The sequence below is a fragment of the Tachypleus tridentatus genome, chromosome 13, assembly GCF_004210375.1.
Source record: "Tachypleus tridentatus isolate NWPU-2018 chromosome 13, ASM421037v1, whole genome shotgun sequence".
In the NCBI taxonomy this organism is placed as follows: Eukaryota; Metazoa; Arthropoda; class Merostomata; order Xiphosura; family Limulidae; genus Tachypleus; species Tachypleus tridentatus.
This window is the reverse complement of record NC_134837.1, coordinates 66,961,731-66,986,759: the sequence shown is the minus strand read 5'-3', so window position 1 is coordinate 66,986,759 and position 25,029 is coordinate 66,961,731. Positions and strand designations below refer to the sequence as shown.

General features: G+C 34.0%; 10 non-coding genes across 10 annotated transcripts; all 10 read left to right on the top strand.

Annotated features, from left to right (window-relative positions):
* Positions 1-2,212: 2,212 nt before the first annotated feature.
* On the top strand, positions 2,213-2,284 carry TRNAR-UCU (transfer RNA arginine (anticodon UCU)). Its single transcript has one exon. It is a non-coding gene; the product is annotated as a tRNA-Arg (tRNA).
* Positions 2,285-4,669: 2,385 nt separating this feature from the next.
* On the top strand, positions 4,670-4,742 carry TRNAR-UCU (transfer RNA arginine (anticodon UCU)). The gene has a single exon. It is a non-coding gene; the product is annotated as a tRNA-Arg (tRNA).
* Positions 4,743-7,123: 2,381 nt separating this feature from the next.
* Positions 7,124-7,196, top strand: TRNAR-UCU (transfer RNA arginine (anticodon UCU)). Its single transcript has one exon. It is a non-coding gene; the product is annotated as a tRNA-Arg (tRNA).
* Positions 7,197-9,556: 2,360 nt separating this feature from the next.
* On the top strand, positions 9,557-9,627 carry TRNAR-UCU (transfer RNA arginine (anticodon UCU)). Its single transcript has one exon. It is a non-coding gene; the product is annotated as a tRNA-Arg (tRNA).
* Positions 9,628-11,990: 2,363 nt separating this feature from the next.
* TRNAR-UCU (transfer RNA arginine (anticodon UCU)) lies at positions 11,991-12,061 on the top strand. Its single transcript has one exon. It is a non-coding gene; the product is annotated as a tRNA-Arg (tRNA).
* A 2,374-nt stretch (positions 12,062-14,435) lies between these two features.
* TRNAR-UCU (transfer RNA arginine (anticodon UCU)) lies at positions 14,436-14,508 on the top strand. Its single transcript has one exon. It is a non-coding gene; the product is annotated as a tRNA-Arg (tRNA).
* Positions 14,509-16,870: 2,362 nt separating this feature from the next.
* Positions 16,871-16,943, top strand: TRNAR-UCU (transfer RNA arginine (anticodon UCU)). The gene has a single exon. It is a non-coding gene; the product is annotated as a tRNA-Arg (tRNA).
* A 2,372-nt stretch (positions 16,944-19,315) lies between these two features.
* On the top strand, positions 19,316-19,388 carry TRNAR-UCU (transfer RNA arginine (anticodon UCU)). The gene has a single exon. It is a non-coding gene; the product is annotated as a tRNA-Arg (tRNA).
* A 2,389-nt stretch (positions 19,389-21,777) lies between these two features.
* Positions 21,778-21,850, top strand: TRNAR-UCU (transfer RNA arginine (anticodon UCU)). Its single transcript has one exon. It is a non-coding gene; the product is annotated as a tRNA-Arg (tRNA).
* Positions 21,851-24,237: 2,387 nt separating this feature from the next.
* TRNAR-UCU (transfer RNA arginine (anticodon UCU)) lies at positions 24,238-24,310 on the top strand. The gene has a single exon. It is a non-coding gene; the product is annotated as a tRNA-Arg (tRNA).
* Positions 24,311-25,029: the final 719 nt, after the last annotated feature.

The following is a 25,029-nucleotide window of genomic DNA, read 5'->3' as shown; positions in this document are numbered from 1 at the left end:
TAGTGACGCTGATGCTATTCATTTCCAATTTTACTTCGTCTATGGTCGTTTAACAATATTTTAAATCCGTAATACATACTACGTGTGAGAACACAAAATTATCACAACAATTATACTTCTCCATAAACATAAATAGAAATTTATGACACCATTATGCTCTAGGGATGAATAACATTTATTCAAAATTAATGACCCTTACAGTTGTCAACCACTTGCAACTATTTTTATCTCAGTGTTTCAACAGTGGGTAGTTTATTAAAGATAAAAGTTATTGAGATCGAGGTGTTAAAATTTTTCCAAGTACGCTTGCATCGAAAGGTAGAAATTTATTTCAAAGTCTGGTAAAACATGTCTTGAAAAGTCATTTATCACAATTCTAATATTTTGTGCAGTAGTCGACTTTATTTTACTTTTCCAACGTTTATTAATATTTCGATATTCCTTGAAGAGTTTACCACGACGGTGCATGTGGAATTTCAAAGTTCTTTGGTGAGTATTTTACATGAGAAAACGTGTTCATATATTTTATCTGTAGGAGTATAGAATACGTTGGCTCGATAGATAGTAAACTGACTGGAGATACGACATCACTATAAATTGACCATTAGTCTAGCTGTATTCTGAGCAGAGGTTGGAGGACTCAGTTTTGGGTCCTTTGCAACTTTCTTTTTTAACATCTATGACGTAGATGAATCATTGGTGAATGGCTTAGTTATAACTACTCACGGTATAAAGTAGATGTCGATTTTTTGCTGGGAGTAAGGATTTAGATTATTTAATAAGCTCGATAAATTGACGTCACATAGCTTCTTTCTTAGAAACTTCAAAAGAGTAAGCGTTGGATGTCATAACTTGTATCATAAGTTTCTGGGTAATGAATGATGTAAAAGAAAAGATGTTGGATATCTCATTAAACAGTGCCCTTCTTCTATCGATATAGTGTGGCGTTGTTAGATGGTAATATAATTGAATTATTAGTTATAACTACAGATACAATAAGTACACGTGTAAAGAATTTAAAATTTTATGTTGTATATTATTGGTTTGGCTAATCATTGCGTTCTTAGTGAGCGGTTGTCTCCTTAACTTTGAAAAGACATTGAGTCACTGAAATGGTTCACACGAGCGCTACATTGATGATACAAAAGCGGAAATATCCTCTTCAACGAAAACACGAGTCCAAATGAATATGACTGAGACATTTAAGATTTTATAGGAAAACGATTGGTTCTTTAAGTCTTAGATATTTTTCGTATCCATTGTTGAGAATGATCGGAAAAGGAAAGATCAATATAACTTTTAGAGGGACAAGAGTCACTCTTTACTAAGTCAGCTTCATATTTGTAAGCGATGTTTGGTTTTTGTAAAAGTTGGCTTTCAGATGGATGAAGATCGCTTGAGGGAAGACTTTACATATATATGCAGAGGACGTGTTTCGAGCTTTTCAGTTTTAATTTAGTGTTTATTAGGGAGTTTGAGATCGCCAGGATAGATCAAGTAGTTCTATTTGACCTTCATTAATGAGCAAGTGTAGCTCATTATGTTAATTTCTAGAAAATTATTGAATACACTTATTAGCCTCTGTTATCTTTGTGAATTAGTAGAACATTCATAACGGTACAGAGAATGAAATAAAGCCATTGTTCAGTTTCTAAGAGCCGAATTTTCCGTCCACTATAACTGATTTCCATACTTTCAACAACCGAGGTGTGTGATTGCGATAACAGAGACTTGTCTTTAGAGATATTGAGTTATATCTTTCCAATAACCGCGTTTTTTGCGTTCGAGTTCCGAATTAAGTTTTTTATAACTTCATATGTTTATTTTTGTGTTTTCGATATTGGACGTTAGCTTTTAGGATGACAAATTTCTTCGATTTGCGTAATCGAAGTCAATGTTTTCTGTAACAGACATCCACGCGGTTCATTGAATGTCGGTACAAAATGTCAGATTTCAATGTTCTTTATTCATCGAGGTATGAAAAACACGAGTTTTTTCGTATTTTGTGTCCTCAAAAGAAGTGCATTCGTTCAAACTCCCAGATAATTATAATAATACGCAGTTTAACAGTCTAATGATCCAAAGAGTTTCGGTGTTGAATTGGGTCTTATTAGGTTTTGTTCTTGCAGTAACGTGGACCGTAAAAAATGCACGAGTACACGATTTAAATTTTGTACAACTGATGTCAGAAATGGTGTAAAACCAATCACGTGTCCCTGTAGCGCAGTGGATAGCGCGTTGGACTTCTAATCCAAAGGTCCGGGTTCGACCCCCGGCAGGGATGATTAAGGAGGTTTATGAGTATCATTTTTAAGAACGATGGTTTTCCGAGAGAATCGGAAACCGTTACAAGTGAAACTGATGGATAATTTAAGAGAACTGCAGTGTAGAAATTGGTAATTGTAACAGCGTTGTGAAAAATCCTTCAATTGTTAAACGTTGATTCACTAATAGTGACGCTGATGCTATTCATTTCCAATTTTACTTCGTCTATGGTCGTTTAACAATATTTTAAATCCGTAATACATACTACGTGTGAGAACACAAAATTATCACAACAATTATACTTCTCCATAAACATAAATAGAAATTTATGACACCATTATGCTCTAGGGATGAATAACATTTATTCAAAATTAATGACCCTTACAGTTGTCAACCACTTGCAACTATTTTTATCTCAGTGTTTCAACAGTGGGTAGTTTATTAAAGATAAAAGTTATTGAGATCGAGGTGTTAAAATTTTTCCAAGTACGCTTGCATCGAAAGGTAGAAATTTATTTCAAAAGTCTGGTAAAACATGTCTTGAAAAGTCATTTATCACAATTCTAATATTTTGTGCAGTAGTCGACTTTATTTTACTTTTCCAACGTTTATTAATATTTCGATATTCCTTGAAGAGTTTACCACGACGGTGCATGTGGAATTTCAAAGTTCTTTGGTGAGTATTTTACATGAGAAAACGTGTTCATATATTTTATCTGTAGGAGTATAGAATACGTTGGCTCGATAGATAGTAAACTGACTGGAGATACGACATCACTATAAATTGACCATTAGTCTAGCTGTATTCTGAGTAGAATTGGAGGACTCAGTTTTGGGTACTTTGCAACTTTCTTTTTTTAACATCTATGACGTAGATGAATCATTGGTGAATGGCTTAGTTATAACTACTCACGGTATAAAGTAGATGTCGATTTTTTGCTGGGAGTAAGGATTTAGATTATTTAATAAGCTCGATAAATTGACGTCACATAGCTTCTTTCTTAGAAACTTCAAAAGAGTAAGCGTTGGATGTCATAACTTGTATCATAAGTTTCTGGGTAATGAATGATGTAAAAGAAAAGATGTTGGATATCTCATTAAACAGTGCCCTTCTTCTATCGATATAGTGTGGCGTTGTTAGATGGTAATATAATTGAATTATTAGTTATAACTACAGATACAATAAGTACACGTGTAAAGAATTTAAAATTTTATGTTGTATATTATTGGTTTGGCTAATCATTGCGTTCTTAGTGAGCGGTTGTCTCCTTAACTTTGAAAAGACATTGAGTCACTGAAATGGTTCACACGAGCGCTACATTGATGATACAAAAGCGGAAATATCCTCTTCAACGAAAACACGAGTCCAAATGAATATGACTGAGACATTTAAGATTTTATAGGAAAACGATTGGTTCTTTAAGTCTTAGATATTTTTCGTATCCATTGTTGAGAATGATCGGAAAAGGAAAGATCAATATAACTTTTAGAGGGACAAGAGTCACTCTTTACTAAGTCAGCTTCATATTTGTAAGCGATGTTTGGTTTTTTGTAAAAGTTGGCTTTCAGATGGATGAAGATCGCTTGAGGGAAGACTTTACATATATATGCAGAGGACGTGTTTCGAGCTTTTCAGTTTTAATTTAGTGTTTATTAGGGAGTTTGAGATCGCCAGGATAGATCAAGTAGTTCTATTTGACCTTCTTTAATGAGCAAGTGTAGCTCATTATGTTAATTTCTAGAAAATTATTGAATACACTTATTAGCCTCTGTTATCTTTGTGAATTAGTAGAACATTCATAACGGTACAGAGAATGAAATAAAGCCATTGTTCAGTTTCTAAGAGCCGAATTTTCCGTCCACTATAACTGATTTCCATACTTTCAACAACCGAGGTGTGTGATTGCGATAACAGAGACTTGTCTTTAGAAATATTGAGTTATATCTTTCCAATAACCGCGTTTTTTGCGTTCGAGTTCCGAATTAAGTTTTTTTATAACTTCATATGTTTATTTTTGTGTTTTCGATATTGGACGTTAGCTTTTAGGATGACAAATTTCTTCGATTTGCGTAATCGAAGTCAATGTTTTCTGTAACAGACATCCACGCGGTTCATTGAATGTCGGTACAAAATGTCAGATTTCAATGTTCTTTATTCATCGAGGTATGAAAAACACGAGTTTTTTCGTATTTTGTGTCCTCAAAAGAAGTGCATTCGTTCAAACTCCCAGATAATTATAATAATACGCAGTTTAACAGTCTAATGATCCAAAGAGTTTCGGTGTTGAATTGGGTCTTATTAGGTTTTTGTTCTTGCAATAACGTGGACCGTAAAAAAATGCACGAGTACACGATTTAAATTTTGTACAACTGATGTCAGAAATGGTGTAAAAACCAAACACGTGTCCTTGTAGCGCAGTGGATAGCACGTTGGACTTCTAATCCAAAGGTCCCGGGTTCGACCCCCGGTAGGGATGATTAAGGAGGTTTATGAGTATCATTTTTAAGAACGATGGTTTTCCGAGAGAATCGGAAACCGTTACAAGTGAAACTGATGGATAATTTAAGAGAACTGCAGTGTAGAAATTGGTAATTGTAACAGCGTTTTGAAAAATCCTTCAATTGTTAAACGTTGATTCACTAATAGTGACGCTGATGCTATTCATTTCCAATTTTACTTCGTCTATGGTCGTTTAACAATATTTTAAATCCGTAATACATACTACGTGTGAGAACACAAAATTATCACAACAATTATACTTCTCCATAAACATAAATAGAAATTTATGACACCATTATGCTCTAGGGATGAATAACATTTATTCAAAATTAATGACCCTTACAGTTGTCAACCACTTGCAACTATTTTTATCTCAGTGTTTCAACAGTGGGTAGTTTATTAAAGATAAAAGTTATTGAGATCGAGGTGTTAAAATTTTTCCAAGTACGCTTGCATCGAAAGGTAGAAATTTATTTCAAAAGTCTGGTAAAACATGTCTTGAAAAGTCATTTATCACAATTCTAATATTTTGTGCAGTAGTCGACTTTATTTTACTTTTCCAACGTTTATTAATATTTCGATATTCCTTGAAGAGTTTACCACGACGGTGCATGTGGAATTTCAAAGTTCTTTGGTGAGTATTTTACATGAGAAAACGTGTTCATATATTTTATCTGTAGGAGTATAGAATACGTTGGCTCGATAGATAGTAAACTGACTGGAGATACGACATCACTATAAATTGACCATTAGTCTAGCTGTATTCTGAGCAGAGGTTGGAGGACTCAGTTTTAGGTCCTTTGCAACTTTCTTTTTTAACATCTATGACGTAGATGAATCATTGGTGAATGGCTTAGTTATAACTACTCACGGTATAAAGTAGATGTCGATTTTTTGCTGGGAGTAAGGATTTAGATTATTTAATAAGCTCGATAAATTGACGTCACATAGCTTCTTTCTTAGAAACTTCAAAAGAGTAAGCGTTGGATGTCATAACTTGTATCATAAGTTTCTGGGTAATGAATGATGTAAAAGAAAAGATGTTGGATATCTCATTAAACAGTGCCCTTCTTCTATCGATATAGTGTGGCGTTGTTAGATGGTAATATAATTGAATTATTAGTTATAACTACAGATACAATAAGTACACGTGTAAAGAATTTAAAATTTTATGTTGTATATTATTGGTTTGGCTAATCATTGCGTTCTTAGTGAGCGGTTGTCTCCTTAACTTTGAAAAGACATTGAGTCACTGAAATGGTTCACACGAGCGCTACATTGATGATACAAAAGCGGAAATATCCTCTTCAACGAAAACACGAGTCCAAATGAATATGACTGAGACATTTAAGATTTTATAGGAAAACGATTGGTTCTTTAAGTCTTAGATATTTTTCGTATCCATTGTTGAGAATGATCGGAAAAGGAAAGATCAATATAACTTTTGAGGGACAAGAGTCACTCTTTACTAAGTCAGCTTCATATTTGTAAGCGATGTTTGGTTTTTGTAAAAGTTGGCTTTCAGATGGATGAAGATCGCTTGAGGGAAGACTTTACATATATATGCAGAGGACGTGTTTCGAGCTTTTCAGTTTTAATTTAGTGTTTATTAGGGAGTTTGAGATCGCCAGGATAGATCAAGTAGTTCTATTTGACCTTCATTAATGAGCAAGTGTAGCTCATTATGTTAATTTCTAGAAAATTATTGAATACACTTATTAGCCTCTGTTATCTTTGTGAATTAGTAGAACATTCATAACGGTACAGAGAATGAAATAAAGCCATTGTTCAGTTTCTAAGAGCCGAATTTTCCGTCCACTATAACTGATTTCCATACTTTCAACAACCGAGGTGTGTGATTGCGATAACAGAGACTTGTCTTTAGAGATATTGAGTTATATCTTTCCAATAACCGCGTTTTTTGCGTTCGAGTTCCGAATTAAGTTTTTTATAACTTCATATGTTTTTTTTGTGTTTTCGATATTGGACGTTAGCTTTTAGGATGACAAATTTCTTCGATTTGCGTAATCGAAGTCAATGTTTTCTGTAACAGACATCCACGCGGTTCATTGAATGTCGGTACAAAATGTCAGATTTCAATGTTCTTTATTCATCGAGGTATGAAAAACACGAGTTTTTTCGTATTTTGTGTCCTCAAAAGAAGTGCATTCGTTCAAACTCCCAGATAATTATAATAATACGCAGTTTAACAGTCTAATGATCCAAAGAGTTTCGGTGTTGAATTGGGTCTTATTAGGTTTTTGTTCTTGCAGTAACGTGGACCGTAAAAAAATGCACGAGTACACGATTTAAATTTTGTACAACTGATGTCAGAAATGGTGTAAAAACCAATCACGTGTCCCTGTAGCGCAGTGGATAGCGCGTTGGACTTCTAATCCAAAGGTCCCGGGTTCGACCCCCGGCAGGGATGATTAAGGAGGTTTATGAGTATCATTTTTAAGAACGATGGTTTTCCGAGAGAATCGGAAACCGTTACAAGTGAAACTGATGGATAATTTAAGAGAACTGCAGTGTAGAAATTGGTAATTGTAACAGCGTTGTGAAAAATCCTTCAATTGTTAAACGTTGATTCACTAATAGTGACGCTGATGCTATTCATTTCCAATTTTACTTCGTCTATGGTCGTTTAACAATATTTTAAATCCGTAATACATACTACGTGTGAGAACACAAAATTATCACAACAATTATACTTCTCCATAAACATAAATAGAAATTTATGACACCATTATGCTCTAGGGATGAATAACATTTATTCAAAATTAATGACCCTTACAGTTGTCAACCACTTGCAACTATTTTTATCTCAGTGTTTCAACAGTGGGTAGTTTATTAAAGATAAAAGTTATTGAGATCGAGGTGTTAAAATTTTTCCAAGTACGCTTGCATCGAAAGGTAGAAATTTATTTCAAAAGTCTGGTAAAACATGTCTTGAAAAGTCATTTATCACAATTCTAATATTTTGTGCAGTAGTCGACTTTATTTTACTTTTCCAACGTTTATTAATATTTCGATATTCCTTGAAGAGTTTACCACGACGGTGCATGTGGAATTTCAAAGTTCTTTGGTGAGTATTTTACATGAGAAAACGTGTTCATATATTTTATCTGTAGGAGTATAGAATACGTTGGCTCGATAGATAGTAAACTGACTGGAGATACGACATCACTATAAATTGACCATTAGTCTAGCTGTATTCTGAGCAGAGGTTGGAGGACTCAGTTTTAGGTCCTTTGCAACTTTCTTTTTTTAACATCTATGACGTAGATGAATCATTGGTGAATGGCTTAGTTATAACTACTCACGGTATAAAGTAGATGTCGATTTTTTGCTGGGAGTAAGGATTTAGATTATTTAATAAGCTCGATAAATTGACGTCACATAGCTTCTTTCTTAGAAACTTCAAAAGAGTAAGCGTTGGATGTCATAACTTGTATCATAAGTTTCTGGGTAATGAATGATGTAAAAGAAAAAGATGTTGGATATCTCATTAAACAGTGCCCTTCTTCTATCGATATAGTGTGGCGTTGTTAGATGGTAATATAATTGAATTATTAGTTATAACTACAGATACAATAAGTACACGTGTAAAGAATTTAAAATTTTATGTTGTATATTATTGGTTTGGCTAATCATTGCGTTCTTAGTGAGCGGTTGTCTCCTTAACTTTGAAAAGACATTGAGTCACTGAAATGGTTCACAAAAGCGGAAAGATCCTCTTGAACGAAAAACACGAGTCCAAATGAATATGACTGAGACATTTAAGATTTTATAGGAAAACGATTGGTTCTTTAAGTCTTAGATATTTTTCGTATCCATTGTTGAGAATGATCGGAAAAGGAAAGATCAATATAACTTTTGGAGGGACAAGAGTCACTCTTTACTAAGTCAGCTTCATATTTGTAAGCGATGTTTGGTTTTTGTAAAAGTTGGCTTTCAGATGGATGAAGATCGCTTGAGGGAAGACTTTACATATATATGCAGAGGACGTGTTTCGAGCTTTTCAGTTTTAATTTAGTGTTTATTAGGGAGTTTGAGATCGCCAGGATAGATCAAGTAGTTCTATTTGACCTTTATTAATGAGCAAGTGTAGCTCATTATGTTAATTTCTAGAAAATTATTGAATACACTTATTAGCCTCTGTTATCTTTGTGAATTAGTAGAACATTCATAACGGTACAGAGAATGAAATAAAGCCATTGTTCAGTTTCTAAGAGCCGAGTTTTCCGTCCACGATAACTGATTTCCATACTTTCAACAACCGAGGTGTGTGATTGCGATAACAGAGACTTATCTTTAGAGATATTGAGTTATATCTTTCCAATAACCGCGTTTTTTGCTTTCGAGTTCCGAATTAAGTTTTTTATAACTTCATATGTTTATTTTTGTGTTTTCGATATTGGACGTTAGCTTTTAGGATGACAAATTTCTTCGATTTGCGTAATCGAAGTCAATGTTTTCTGTAACAGACATCCACGCGGTTCATTGAATGTCGGTACAAAATGTCAGATTTCAATGTTCTTTATTCATCGAGGTATGAAAACACGAGTTTTTTCGTATTTTGTGTCCTCAAAAGAAGTGCATTCGTTCAAACTCCCAGATAATTATAATAATACGCAGTTTAACAGTCTAATGATCCAAAGAGTTTCGGTGTTGAATTGGGTCTTATTAGGTTTTGTTCTTGCAGTAACGTGGACCGTAAAAAATGCACGAGTACACGATTTAAATTTTGTACAACTGATGTCAGAAATGGTGTAAAACCAATCACGTGTCCCTGTAGCGCAGTGGATAGCGCGTTGGACTTCTAATCCAAAGGTCCGGGTTCGACCCCGGCAGGGATGATTAAGGAGGTTTATGAGTATCATTTTAAGAACGATGGTTTTCCGAGAGAATCGGAAACCGTTACAAGTGAAACTGATGGATAATTTAAGAGAACTGCAGTGTAGAAATTGGTAATTGTAACAGCGTTGTGAAAAATCCTTCAATTGTTAAACGTTGATTCACTAATAGTGACGCTGATGCTATTCATTTCCAATTTTACTTCGTCTATGGTCGTTTAACAATATTTTAAATCCGTAATACATACTACGTGTGAGAACACAAAATTATCACAACAATTATACTTCTCCATAAACATAAATAGAAATTTATGACACCATTATGCTCTAGGGATGAATAACATTTATTCAAAATTAATGACCCTTACAGTTGTCAACCACTTGCAACTATTTTTATCTCAGTGTTTCAACAGTGGGTAGTTTATTAAAGATAAAAGTTATTGAGATCGAGGTGTTAAAATTTTTCCAAGTACGCTTGCATCGAAAGGTAGAAATTTATTTCAAAAGTCTGGTAAAACATGTCTTGAAAAGTCATTTATCACAATTCTAATATTTTGTGCAGTAGTCGACTTTATTTTACTTTTCCAACGTTTATTAATATTTCGATATTCCTTGAAGAGTTTACCACGACGGTGCATGTGGAATTTCAAAGTTCTTTGGTGAGTATTTTACATGAGAAAACGTGTTCATATATTTTATCTGTAGGAGTATAGAATACGTTGGCTCGATAGATAGTAAACTGACTGGAGATACGACATCACTATAAATTGACCATTAGTCTAGCTGTATTCTGAGCAGAGGTTGGAGGACTCAGTTTTAGGTCCTTTGCAACTTTCTTTTTTTAACATCTATGACGTAGATGAATCATTGGTGAATGGCTTAGTTATAACTACTCACGGTATAAAGTAGATGTCGATTTTTTGCTGGGAGTAAGGATTTAGATTATTTAATAAGCTCGATAAATTGACGTCACATAGCTTCTTTCTTAGAAACTTCAAAAGAGTAAGCGTTGGATGTCATAACTTGTATCATAAGTTTCTGGGTAATGAATGATGTAAAAAAGAAAAAGATGTTGGATATCTCATTAAACAGTGCCCTTCTTCTATCGATATAGTGTGGCGTTGTTAGATGGTAATATAATTGAATTATTAGTTATAACTACAGATACAATAAGTACACGTGTAAAGAATTTAAAATTTTATGTTGTATATTATTGGTTTGGCTAATCATTGCGTTCTTAGTGAGCGGTTGTCTCCTTAACTTTGAAAAGACATTGAGTCACTGAAATGGTTCACAAAAGCGCTAAAGATCCTCCTTGAACGAAAACACGAGTCCAAATGAATATGACTGAGACATTTAAGATTTTATAGGAAAACGATTGGTTCTTTGAAGTCTTAGATATTTTTCGTATCCATTGTTGAGAATGATCGGAAAAGGAAAGATCAATATAACTTTTGAGGGACAAGAGTCACTCTTTACTAAGTCAGCTTCATATTTGTAAGCGATGTTTGGTTTTTGTAAAAGTTGGCTTTCAGATGGATGAAGATCGCTTGAGGGAAGACTTTACATATATATGCAGAGGACGTGTTTCGAGCTTTTCAGTTTTAATTTAGTGTTTATTAGGGAGTTTGAGATCGCCAGGATAGATCAAGTAGTTCTATTTGACCTTCATTAATGAGCAAGTGTAGCTCATTATGTTAATTTCTAGAAAATTATTGAATACACTTATTAGCCTCTGTTATCTTTGTGAATTAGTAGAACATTCATAACGGTACAGAGAATGAAATAAAGCCATTGTTCAGTTTCTAAGAGCCGAGTTTTCCGTCCACGATAACTGATTTCCATACTTTCAACAACCGAGGTGTGTGATTGCGATAACAGAGACTTGTCTTTAGAGATATTGAGTTATATCTTTCCAATAACCGCGTTTTTTTGCGTTCGAGTTCCGAATTAAGTTTTTTATAACTTCATATGTTTATTTTTGTGTTTTCGATATTGGACGTTAGCTTTTAGGATGACAAATTTCTTCGATTTGCGTAATCGAAGTCAATGTTTTCTGTAACAGACATCCACGCGGTTCATTGAATGTCGGTACAAAATGTCAGATTTCAATGTTCTTTATTCATCGAGGTATGAAAACACGAGTTTTTTCGTATTTTGTGTCCTCAAAAGAAGTGCATTCGTTCAAACTCCCAGATAATTATAATAATACGCAGTTTAACAGTCTAATGATCCAAAGAGTTTCGGTGTTGAATTGGGTCTTATTAGGTTTTGTTCTTGCAGTAACGTGGACCGTAAAAAATGCACGAGTACACGATTTAAATTTTGTACAACTGATGTCAGAAATGGTGTAAAACCAATCACGTGTCCCTGTAGCGCAGTGGATAGCGCGTTGGACTTCTAATCCAAAGGTCCGGGTTCGACCCCGGCAGGGATGATTAAGGAGGTTTATGAGTATCATTTTAAGAACGATGGTTTCCGAGAGAATCGGAAACCGTTACAAGTGAAACTGATGGATAATTTAAGAGAACTGCAGTGTAGAAATTGGTAATTGTAACAGCGTTGTGAAAAATCCTTCAATTGTTAAACGTTGATTCACTAATAGTGACGCTGATGCTATTCATTTCCAATTTTACTTCGTCTATGGTCGTTTAACAATATTTTAAATCCGTAATACATACTACGTGTGAGAACACAAAATTATCACAACAATTATACTTCTCCATAAACATAAATAGAAATTTATGACACCATTATGCTCTAGGGATGAATAACATTTATTCAAAATTAATGACCCTTACAGTTGTCAACCACTTGCAACTATTTTTATCTCAGTGTTTCAACAGTGGGTAGTTTATTAAAGATAAAATTATTGAGATCGAGATGTTAAAATTTTTCCAAGTACGCTTGCATCGAAAGGTAGAAATTTATTTCAAAAGTCTGGTAAAACATGTCTTGAAAAGTCATTTATCACAATTCTAATATTTTGTGCAGTAGTCGACTTTATTTTACTTTTCCAACGTTTATTAATATTTCGATATTCCTTGAAGAGTTTACCACGACGGTGCATGTGGAATTTCAAAGTTCTTTGGTGAGTATTTTACATGAGAAAACGTGTTCATATATTTTATCTGTAGGAGTATAGAATACGTTGGCTCGTTAGATAGTAAACTGACTGGAGATACGACATCACTATAAATTGACCATTAGTCTAGCTGTATTCTGAGCAGAGGTTGGAGGACTCAGTTTTGGGTACTTTGCAACTTTCTTTTAACATCTATGACGTAGATGAATCATTGGTGAATGGCTTAGTTATAACTACTCACGGTATAAAGTAGATGTCGATTTTTTGCTGGGAGTAAGGATTTAGATTATTTAATAAGCTCGATAAATTGACGTCACATAGCTTCTTTCTTAGAAACTTCAAAAGAGTAAGCGTTGGATGTCATAACTTGTATCATAAGTTTCTGGGTAATGAATGATGTAAAAGAAAAAGATGTTGGATATCTCATTAAACAGTGCCCTTCTTCTATCGATATAGTGTGGCGTTGTTAGATGGTAATATAATTGAATTATTAGTTATAACTACAGATACAATAAGTACACGTGTAAAGAATTTAAAATTTTATGTTGTATATTATTGGTTTGGCTAATCATTGCGTTCTTGTGAGCGGTTGTCTCCTTAACTTTGAAAAGACATTGAGTCACTGAAATGGTTCACAAACATTGATGATACAAAAGCGGAAAGATCCTCTTGAACGAAAAACACGAGTCCAAATGAATATGACTGAGACATTTAAGATTTTATAGGAAAACGATTGGTTCTTTGAGTCTTAGATATTTTTCGTATCCATTGTTGAGAATGATCGGAAAAGGAAAGATCAATATAACTTTTGGAGGGACAAGAGTCACTCTTTACTAAGTCAGCTTCATATTTGTAAGCGATGTTTGGTTTTTGTAAAAGTTGGCTTTCAGATGGATGAAGATCGCTTGAGGGAAGACTTTACATACATATGCAGAGGACGTGTTTCGAGCTTTTTAGTTTTAATTTAGTGTTTATTAGGGAGTTTGAGATCGCCAGGATAGATCAAGTAGTTCTATTTGACCTTAATTAATGAGCAAGTGTAGCTCAATATGTTAATTTTTAGAAAATTATTGAATACACTTATCAGCCTCTGTTATCTTTGTGAATTAGTAGAACATTCATAACGGTACAGAGAATGAAATAAAGCCATTGTTCAGTTTCTAAGAACCGAGTTTTCCGTCCACGATAACTGATTTCCATACTTTCAACAACCGAGGTGTGTCAATTGCGATAACAGAGACTTGTCTTTAGAGATATTGAGTTATATCTTTCCAATAACCGCGTTTTTTGCGTTCGAGTTCCGAATTAAGTTTTTTTATAACTTCATATGTTTATTTTTGTGTTTTCGATATTGGACGTTAGCTTTTAGGATGACAAATTTCTTCGATTTGCATAATCGAAGTCAATGTTTTCTGTAACAGACATCCACGCGGTTCATTGAATGTCGGTACAAAATGTCAGATTTCAATGTTCTTTATTCATCGAGGTATGAAAAACACGAGTTTTTTCGTATTTTGTGTCCTCAAAAGTAGTGCATTCGTTCAAACTCCCAGATAATTATAATAATACGCAGTTTAACAGTCTAATGATCCAAAGAGTTTCGGTGTTGAATTGGGTCTTATTAGGTTTTTGTTCTTGCAGTAACGTGGACCGTAAAAAAATGCACGAGTACACGATTTAAATTTTGTACAACTGATGTCAGAAATGGTGTAAAAACCAATCACCTGTCCCTGTAGCGCAGTGGATAGCGCGTTGGACTTCTAATCCAAAGGTCCCGGGTTTGACCCCCAGCAGGGATGATTAAGGAGGTTTATGAGTATCATTTTTAAGAATGACAGTTTTCCGAGAGAATCGGAAACCGTTACAAGTGAAACTGATGGATAATTTAAGAGAACTGCAGTGTAGAAATTGGTAATTGTAACAGCGTTGTGAACAATCCTTCAATTGTTAAACGTTGATTCACTAATAGTGACGCTGATGCTATTCATTTCCAATTTTACTTCGTCTATGGTCGTTTAACAATATTTTAAATCCGTAATACATACTACGTGTGAGAACACAAAATTATCACAACAATTATACTTCTCCATAAACATAAATAGAAATTTATGACACCATTATGCTCTAGGGATGAATAACATTTATTCAAAATTAATGACCCTTACAGTTGTCAACCACTTGCAACTATTTTTATCTCAGTGTTTCAACAGTGGGTAGTTTATTAAAATAAAATTATTGAGATCGAGATGTTAAAATTTTTCCCAAGTACGCTTGCATCGACAGGTAGAAATTTATTTCAAAAGTCTGGTAAAACATGTCTTGAAAAGTCATTTATCACAATTCTAATATTTTGTGCAGTAGTCGACTTTATTTTACTTTTCCAACGTTTATTAATATTTCGATATTCCTTGAAGAGTTTACCACGACGGTGCATGTGGAATTTCAAAGTTCTTTGGTGAGTATTTTACATGAGAAAACGTGTTCATATATTTTATTTGTAGGAGTATAGAATACGTTGGCTCGATAGATAGTAAACTGACTGGAGATACGACATCACTATAAATTGACCATTAGTGTAGCTGTATTCTGAGCAGAGGTTGGATGACTCAGTTTTAGGTCCTTTGCAACTTTCTTTTTTTAACATCTATGACGTAGATGAATCATTGGTGAATGGCTTAGTTATAACTACTCACGGTATAAAGTAGATGTCGATTTTTTGCTGGGAGTAAGGATTTAGATTATTTAATAAGCTCGATAAATTGACGTCACATAGCTTCTTTCTTAGAAACTTCAAAAGAGTAAGCGTTGGATGTCATAACTTGTATCATAAGTTTCTGGGTAATGAATGATGTAAAAGAAAAAGATGTTGGATATCTCATTAAACAGTGCCCTTCTTCTATCGATATAGTGTGGCGTTGTTAAATGGTAATATAATTGAATTATTAGTTATAACTACAGATACAATAAGTACACGTGTAAAGAATTTAAAATTTTATGTTGAATATTATTGGTTTGGCTAATCATTGCGTTCTTTGTGAGCGGTTGTCTCCTTAACTTTGAAAAGACATTGAGTCACTGAAATGGTTCACAAAAGCGGAAAGATCCTCTTGAACGAAAAACACGAGTCCAAATGAATATGACTGAGACCTTTAAGATTTTATAGGAAAACGATTGGTTCTTTGAATCTTAGATATTTTTCGTATCCATTGTTGAGAATGGTCGGAAAAGAAAAGATCAATATAACTTTTGGAGGGATAAGAGTCACTCTTTACTAAGTCAGCTTCATATTTGTAAGCGATGTTTGGTTTTTGTAAAAGTTGGCTTTCAGATGGATGAAGATCGCTTGAGGGAAGACTTTACATATATATGCAGAGGACGTGTTTCGAGCTTTTTAGTTTTAATTTAGTGTTTATTAGGGAGTTTGAGATCGCCAGGATAGATCAAGTCGTTCTATTTGACACTCATTAATGAGCAAGTGTAGCTCATTATGTTAATTTCTAGAAAATTATTGAATACACTTATTAGCCTCTGTTATCTTTGTTAATTAGCAGAACATTCATAACGGTACAGGGAATGAAATAAAGCCATTGTTCAGTTTCTAAGAGCCAAGTTTTCCGTCCACGATAACTGATTTCCATACTTTCAACAACCGGTGTGTGCTTGCGATAACAGAGACTTGTCTTTAGAGATATTGAGTTATATCTTTGCAATAACCGCGTTTTTTGCGTTCGAATTCCGAATTAAGTTTTTTTATAACTTCATTTGCTTATTTTTGTGTTTTCGATATTGGACGTTAGCTTTTAGGATGACAAATTTCTTCGATTTGCATAATCGAAGTCAATGTTTTCTGTAACAGACATCCACGCGGTTCATTGAATGTCGGTACAAAATGTCAGATTTCAATGTTCTTTATTCATCGAGGTATGAAAAACACGAGTTTTTTCGTATTTTGTGTCCTCAAAAGTAGTGCATTCGTTCAAACTCCCAGATAATTATAATAATACGCAGTTTAACAGTCTAATGATCCAAAGAGTTTCGGTGTTGAATTGGGTCTTATCAGGTTTTTATTCTTGCAGTAACGTGGATCGTAAAAAAATGCACGAGTACACGATTTAAATTTAGTACGCCTGATGTCAGAAATGGTGTAAAAACTAATCACGTGTCCCTGTAGCGCAGTGGATAGCGCGTTGGACTTCTAATCCAAAGGTCCCGGGTTTGACCCCCGGCAGGGATGATTAAGGAGGTTTATGAGTATCATTTTTAAAAACGATTGTTTTCCGAGAGTATCGGAAACCGTTACAAATGAAACTGATGGATAATTTTAGAGAACTGCAGTGTAGAAATCGGTAATTCTAACAGCGTTGTGAAAAATCCTTCAATTGTTAAACGTTGATTCACTAATAGTGACGCTGATGCTATTCATTTCCAATTTTACTTCGTCTATGGTCGTTTAACAATATTTTAAATCCGTAATACATACTACGTGTGAGAACACAAAATTATCACAACAATTATACTTCTCCATAAACATAAATAGAAATTTATGACACCATTATGCTCTAGGGATGAATAACATTTATTCAAAATTAATGACCCTTACAGTTGTCAACCACTTGCAACTATTTTTATCTCAGTGTTTCAACAGTGGGTAGTTTATTAAAGATAAAAGTTTTTGAGATCGAGGTGTTAAAATTTTTCCAAGTACGCTTGCATCGAAAGGTAGAAATTTATTTCAAAAGTCTGGTAAAACATGTCTTGAAAAGTCATTTATCACAATTCTAATATTTTGTGCAGTAGTCGACTTTATTTTACTTTACCAACGTTTATTAATATTTCGATATTCCTTGAAGAGTGCATGTGGAATTTCAAAGTTCTTTGGTGAGTATTTTACATGAGAAAACGTGTTCATATATTTTATCTGTAGGAGTATAGAATACGTTGGCTCGATAGATAGTAAACTGACTGGAGATACGACATCACTATAAATTGACCATTAGTCTAGCTGTATGCTGAGCAGAGGTTGGAGGACCCAGTTTTAGGTCCTTTGCAACTTTCTTTTTTTAACATCTATGACGTAGATGAATCATTGGTGAATGGCTTAGTTATAACTACTCACGGTATAAAGTAGATGTCGATTTTTTGCTGGGAGTAAGGATTTAGATTATTTAATAAGCTCGATAAATTGACGTCACATAGCTTCTTTCTTGAAAACTACAAAAGAGTAAGCGTTGGATGTCATAACTTGTATTATAAGTTTCTGGGTAATGAATGATGTAAAAGAAAAAGATGTTGGATATCTCATTAAACAGTGCCCTTCTTCTATCGATATAGTGTGGCGTTTTTAGATGGTAATATAATTGAATTATTAGTTATAACTACAGATACAATAAGTACACGTGTAAAGAATGTAAAATTTTATGTTGTATATTATTGGTTTGGCTAATCATTGCGTTCTTTGTGAGCGGTTGTCTCCTTAACTTTGAAAAGACATTGAGTCACTGAAATGGTTCACACGAGCGCTACATTGATGATACAAAAGCGGAAAGATCCTCTTGAACGAAAAACACGAGTCCAAATGAATATGACTGAGACCTTTAAGATTTTATAGGAAAACGATTGGTTCTTTGAATCTTAGATATTTTTCGTATCCATTGTTGAGAATAATCGGAAAAAGAAAGATCAATATAACTTTTGTAGGGACAAGAGTCACTCTTTACTAAGTCAGCTTCATATTTGTAAGCGATGTTTGGTTTTTGTAAAAGTTGGCTATCAGATGGATGAAGATCGCTTGAGGGAAGGCTTTACATATATATGCAGAGGACGTGCTTCGAGCTTTTTAGTTTTAATTTAGTGTTTATTAGGGAGTTTGAGATCGCCAGGATAGATCAAGTAGTTTTATTTTACCTTCATTAATGAGCAAGTGTAGCTCATTATGTTAATTTCTAGAAAATTATTGAATACACTTATTAGCCTCTGTTATCTTTGTTAATTAGTAGAACATTCATAACGGTACAGGGAATGAAATAAAGCCATTGTTCAGTTTCTAAGAGCCGAGTTTTCCGTCCACGATAACTGATTTCCATACTTTCAACAACCGGTGTGTGCTTGCGATAACAGAGACTTGTCTTTAGAGATATTGAGTTATATCTTTGCAATAACCGCGTTTTTTGCGTTCGAATTCCGAATTAAGTTTTTTTATAACTTCATTTGCTTATTTTTGTGTTTTCGATATTGGACGTTAGCTTTTAGGATGACAAATTTCTTCGATTTGCATAATCGAAGTCAATGTTTTCTGTAATAGACATCCACGCGGTTCATTGAATGTAGGTACAAAATGTCAGATTTCAATGTTCTTTATTCATCGAGGTATGAAAAACACGAGTTTTTTCGTATTTTGTGTCCTCAAAAGTAGTGCATTCGTTCAAACTCCCAGATAATTATAATAATACGCAGTTTAACAGTCTAATGATCCAAAGAGTTTCGGTGTTGAATTGGGTCTTATTAGGTTTTTATTTTTGCAGTAACGTGGATCGTAAAGAAATGCACGAGGACACGATTTAAATTTTGTACGCCTGATGTCAGAAATGGTGTAAAAACTAATCACGTGTCCCTGTAGCGCAGAGGATACCGCGTTGGACTTCTAATCCAAAGGTCCCGGGTTCGACCCCCGTCAGGGGTGATTAATGGAGGTTTATAAGTATCATTTTTCAGAACGATGGTTTTCCGAGAGAATCGGAAACCGTTACAAGTGAAACTGATGTATAATTTAAAAGAACTGCAGTGTAGAAATCGGTAGTTGAAACAGCGTTGTGAAAAATCCTTCAATTGTTAAACGTTGATTCACTAATAGTGACGCTGATGCTATTCATTTCCAATTTTACTTCGTCTATGGTCGTTTAACAATATTTTAAATCCGTAATACATACTACGTGTGAGAACACAAAATTATCACAACAATTATACTTCTCCATAAACATAAATAGAAATTTATGACACCATTATGCTCTAGGGATGAATAACATTTATTCAAAATTAATGACCCTTACAGTTGTCAACCACTTGCAACTATTTTTATCTCAGTGTTTCAACAGTGGGTAGTTTATTAAAGATAAAAGTTATTGAGATCGAGGTAATAAAATTTTTCCAAGTACGCTTGCATCGATAGGTAGAAATTTATTTCAAATGTTTGGTAAAAGATGTCTTGAAAAGTCATTTATCACAATTCTAATATTTTGTGCAGTAGTCGACTTTATTTTACTTTTCCAACGTTTATTAATATTTCGATATTCCTTGAAGAGTTTACCACGACGGTATATGTGGAATTTCAAAGTTCTTTGGTGAGTATTTTACATGAGAAAACGTGTTCATATATTTTATCTGTAGGAGTATAGAATACGTTGGCTCGTTAGATAGTAAACTGACTGGAGATACGACATCACTATAAATTGACCATTAGTCTAGCTGTATTCTGAGCAGAGGTTGGAGGACCCAGTTTTAGGTATTTTGCAACTTTCTTTTTTTAACATCTATGACGTAGATGAATCATTGGTGAATGGCTTAGTTATAACTACTCACGGTATAAAGTAGATGTCGATTTTTTGCTGGGAGTAAGGATTTAGATTATTTAATAAGCTCGATAAATTGACGTCACATAGCTTCTTTCTTAGAAACTTCAAAAGAGTAGGCGTTGGATGTCATAATTTGTATTATAAGTTTCTGGGTAATGAATCATGTAAAGGAAAAAGATGTTGGATATCTCATTAAACAGTGCCCTTCTTCTATCGATATAGTGTGGCGTTGTTAGATGGTAATATAATTGAATTATTAGTGATAACTACAGATACAATAAGTACACGTGTAAAAAATTTAAAATTTTATGTTGTATATTATTGATTTGGCTAATCATTGCGTTCTTTGTGAGCGGTTGTCTCCTTAACTTTGAAAAGACATTGAGTCACTGAAATGGTTCACACGAGCGCTACATTGATGATACAAAAGCGGAAAGATCCTTTTGAACGAAAAACACGAGTCCAAATGAATATGACTGAGACCTTTAAGATTTTATAGGAAAACGATTGGTTCTTTGAATCTTAGATATTTTTCGTATCCATTGTTGAGAATAATCGGAAAAAGAAAGATCAATATAACTTTTGTAGGGACAAGAGTCACTCTTTACTAAGTCAGCTTCATATTTGTAAGCGATGTTTGGTTTTTGTAAAAGTTGGCTATCAGATGGATGAAGATCGCTTGAGGGAAGGCTTTACATATATATGCAGAGGACGTGCTTCGAGCTTTTTAGTTTTAATTTAGTGTTTATTAGGGAGTTTGAGATCGCCAGGATAGATCAAGTAGTTTTATTTTACCTTCATTAATGAGCAAGTGTAGCTCATTATGTTAATTTCTAGAAAAGTATTGAATACACTTATTAGCCTCTGTTACCTTTGTGAATTAGTAGAACATTCATAACAGTACAGAGAATGAAATAAAGCCATTGTTCAGTTTCTAAGAGCCGAGTTTTCTGTCCACGATAACTGATTTCCATACTTTCAACAACCGAGGTGTGTGATTGCGATAACAGAGACTTGTCTTTAGAGATATTGAGTTATATCTTTCCAATAACCGCGTTTTTTGCGTTCGAGTTCCGAATTAAGTTTTTTTTATAACTTCATTTGTTTATTTTTGTGTTTTCGATATTGGACGTTAGCTTTTAGGATGACAAATTTCTTCGATTTGCATAATCGAAGTCAATGTTTTCTGTAACAGACATCCACGCGGTTCATTGAATGTCGGTACAAAATGTCAGATTTCTATGTTCTTTATTCATCGAGGTATGAAAAACACGAGTTTTCTCGTATTTTGTGTCCTCAAAAGAAGTGCATTCGTTCAAACTCCCAGATAATTATAATAATACGCAGTTTAACAGTCTAATGATCCAAAGAGTTTCGGTGTTGAATTGGGTCTTATTAGGTTTTAATTTTTGCAGTAACGTGGAACGTAAAGAAATGCACGAGGACACGATTTAATTTTTGTACTCCTGATGTCAGAAATGGTGTAAAAACTAATCACGTGTCCCTGTAGCGCAGTGGATAGCGCGTTGGACTTCTAATCCAAAGGTCCCGGGTTCGAGCCCCGGCAGGGATGATTAAGTAGGTTTATAAGTGTCATTTTTAAGAACGATGGTTTTCCGAGAGAATCGGAAACCGTTACAAATTAAACTGATGGATAATTTAAGAGAACTGCAGTGTAGAAATCGGTAATTGAAACAGCGTTGTGAAAAATCCTTCAATTGTTAAACGTTGATTCACTAATATTGACGCTGATGCTATTCATTTCCAATTTTACTTCGTTTATGGTCGTTTAACAATATTTTAAATCCGTAATACATACTACGTGTGAGAACACAAAATTATCACAACAATTATACTTCTCTATAAACATAAATAGAAATTTATGACACCATTATGCTCTAAGGATGAATAACATTTATTCAAAATTAATGACCCTTACAGTTGTCAACCACTTGCAACTATTTTTATCTCAGTGTTTCAACAGTGGGTATTTTATTAAAGATAAAAGTTATTGAGATCGAGGTGTTAAAATTTTTCCAAGTACGCTTGCATCGAAAGGTAGAAATTTATTTCAAAAGTCTGGTAAAACATGTCTTGAAAAGTCATTTATCACAATTCTAATATTTTGTGCAGTATTCGACTTTATTTTACTTTTCCAACGTTTATTAATATTTCGATATTCCTTGAAGAGTTTACCACGACGGTGCATGTGGAATTTCAAAGTTCTTTGGTGAGTATTTTACATGAGAAAACGTGTTCATATATTTTATCTGTAGGAGTATAGAATACGTTGGCTCGTTAGATAGTAAACTGACTGGAGATACGACATCACTATAAATTTACCATTAGTCTAGCTGTATTCTGAGCAGAGGTTGGAGGACTCAGTTTTAGGTCCTTTGCAACTTTCTTTTTTTTAACATCTATGACGTAGATGAATCATTGGTGAATGGCTGAGTTATAACTACTCACGGTATAAAGTAGATGTCGATTTTTTGCTGGGAGTAAGGATTTAGATTATTTAATAAGCTCGATAAATTGACGTCACATAGCTTCTTTCTTAGAAACTTCAAAAGAGTAGGCGTTGGATGTCATAATTTGTATTATAAGTTTCTGGGTAATGAATCATGTAAAGGAAAAAGATGTTGGATATCTCATTAAACAGTGCCCTTCTTCTATCGATATAGTGTGGCGTTGTTAGATGGTAATATAATTGAATTATTAGTGATAACTACAGATACAATAAGTACACGTGTAAAAAATTTAAAATTTTATGTTGTATATTATTGATTTGGCTAATCATTGCGTTCTTTGTGAGCGGTTGTCTCCTTAACTTTGAAAAGACATTGAGTCACTGAAATGGTTCACACGAGCGCTACATTGATGATACAAAAGCGGAAAGATCCTCTTGAAGGAAAAACACGAGTCCAAATGAATATGAATGAGACATTTAAGATTTTATAGGAAAACGATTGGTTCTTTGAATCTTAGATATTTTTCGTATCCATTGTTGAGAATGATCGGAAAAGGAAAGATCAATATAACTTTTGGAGGGACAAGAGTCACTCTTTACTAAGTCAGCTTCATATTTGTAAGCGATGTTTGGTTTTTGTAAAAGTTGGCTTTGAGATGGATGAAGATCGTTTGAGGGTAGACTTTACATATATATGCAGAGGACGTGTTTCGAGCTTTTTAGTTTTAATTTAGTGTTTATTAGGGAGTTTGAGATCGCCAGGATAGATCAAGTAGTTTTATTTTACCTTCATTAATGAGCAAGTGTAGCTCATTATGTTAATTTCTAGAAAATTATTGAATACACTTATTAGCCTCTGTTATCTTTGTGAATTAGTAGAACATTCATAACGGTACAGAGAATGAAATAAAGCCATTGTTCAGTTTCTAAGAGCCGAGTTTTCCGTCCACGATAACTGATTTCCATACTTTCAACAACCGAGGTGTGTGATTGCGATAACAGAGACTTGTCTTTAGAGATATTGAGTTATATCTTTCCAATAACCGCGTTTTTTGCGTTCGAGTTCCGAATTAAGTTTTTTTATAACTTCATTTGTTTATTTTTGTGTTTTCGATATTGGACGTTAGCTTTTAGGATGATAAATTTCTTCGATTTGCATAATCAAAGTCAATGTTTTCTGTAACAGACATCCACGCGGTTCATTGAATGTCGGTACAAAATGTCAGATTTCTATGTTCTTTATTCATCGAGGTATGAAAAACACGAGTTTTTTCGTATTTTGTGTCCTCAAAAGAAGTGCATTCGTTCAAACTCCCAGATAATTATAATAATACGCAGTTTAACAGTCTAATGATCCAAAGACTTTCGGCGTTGAATTGGGTCTTATTAGGTTTTTATTTTTGCAGTAACGTGGATCGTAAAGAAATGCACGAGGACACGATTTAATTTTGTACGCCTGATGTCAGAAATGGTGTAAAAACTAATCACGTGTCCCTGTAGCGCAGTGGATAGCGCGTTGGACTTCTAATCCAAAGGTCCCGGCTTCGACCCCCGTCAGGGATGATTAAGGAGGTTTATGAGTGTCATTTTTAAGAATGATGGTTTTCTGAGAGAATCGGAAACCGTTACAAGTGAAACTGATGGATAATTTAAGAGAACTGCAGTGTAGAATTCGGTAATTGTAACAGCGTTGTGAAAAATCCTTCAATTGTTAAACGTTGATTCACTAAAAGTGACGCTGATGCTATTCATTTCCAATTATACTTCGTCTATGGTCGTTTAACAATATTTTAAATCCGTAATACATACTACGTGTTAGAGCAACTATTTTGTTCTCAGTGTTTCAACAGTGGTTAGTTTATTAAAGATAAAAGTTATTTAGATCGAGGTGTTAAAATTTTTCCAAGTACGCTTGCATCGAAAGGTAGAAATTTATTTCAAAAGTCTGGTAAAACATGTTTTGAAAAGTCATTTATCACAATTCTAATATTTTGTGCAGTAGTCGACTTTATTTTACTTTACAACTACGCGATTCATTTAGTGTGGGTGCCAAATGTCAGATTTCAATGTTCTTTATTCATCGAGGTATGAGAAACACGTGGCTTTCGTATTATTTGTGCTGAAAACAAGTGCATTCGTTCAAACTCGCAGATAATTATAATAATACCCAGGTGAACACTCTCATGATCATCTTAGGTTTTGTTGCTAATCTGAAGTTTATTAGTGTTTTTCTTTCTTTTTACTGTATTGTGGGTCAGAAAGAGATCCACAGAGACATCATT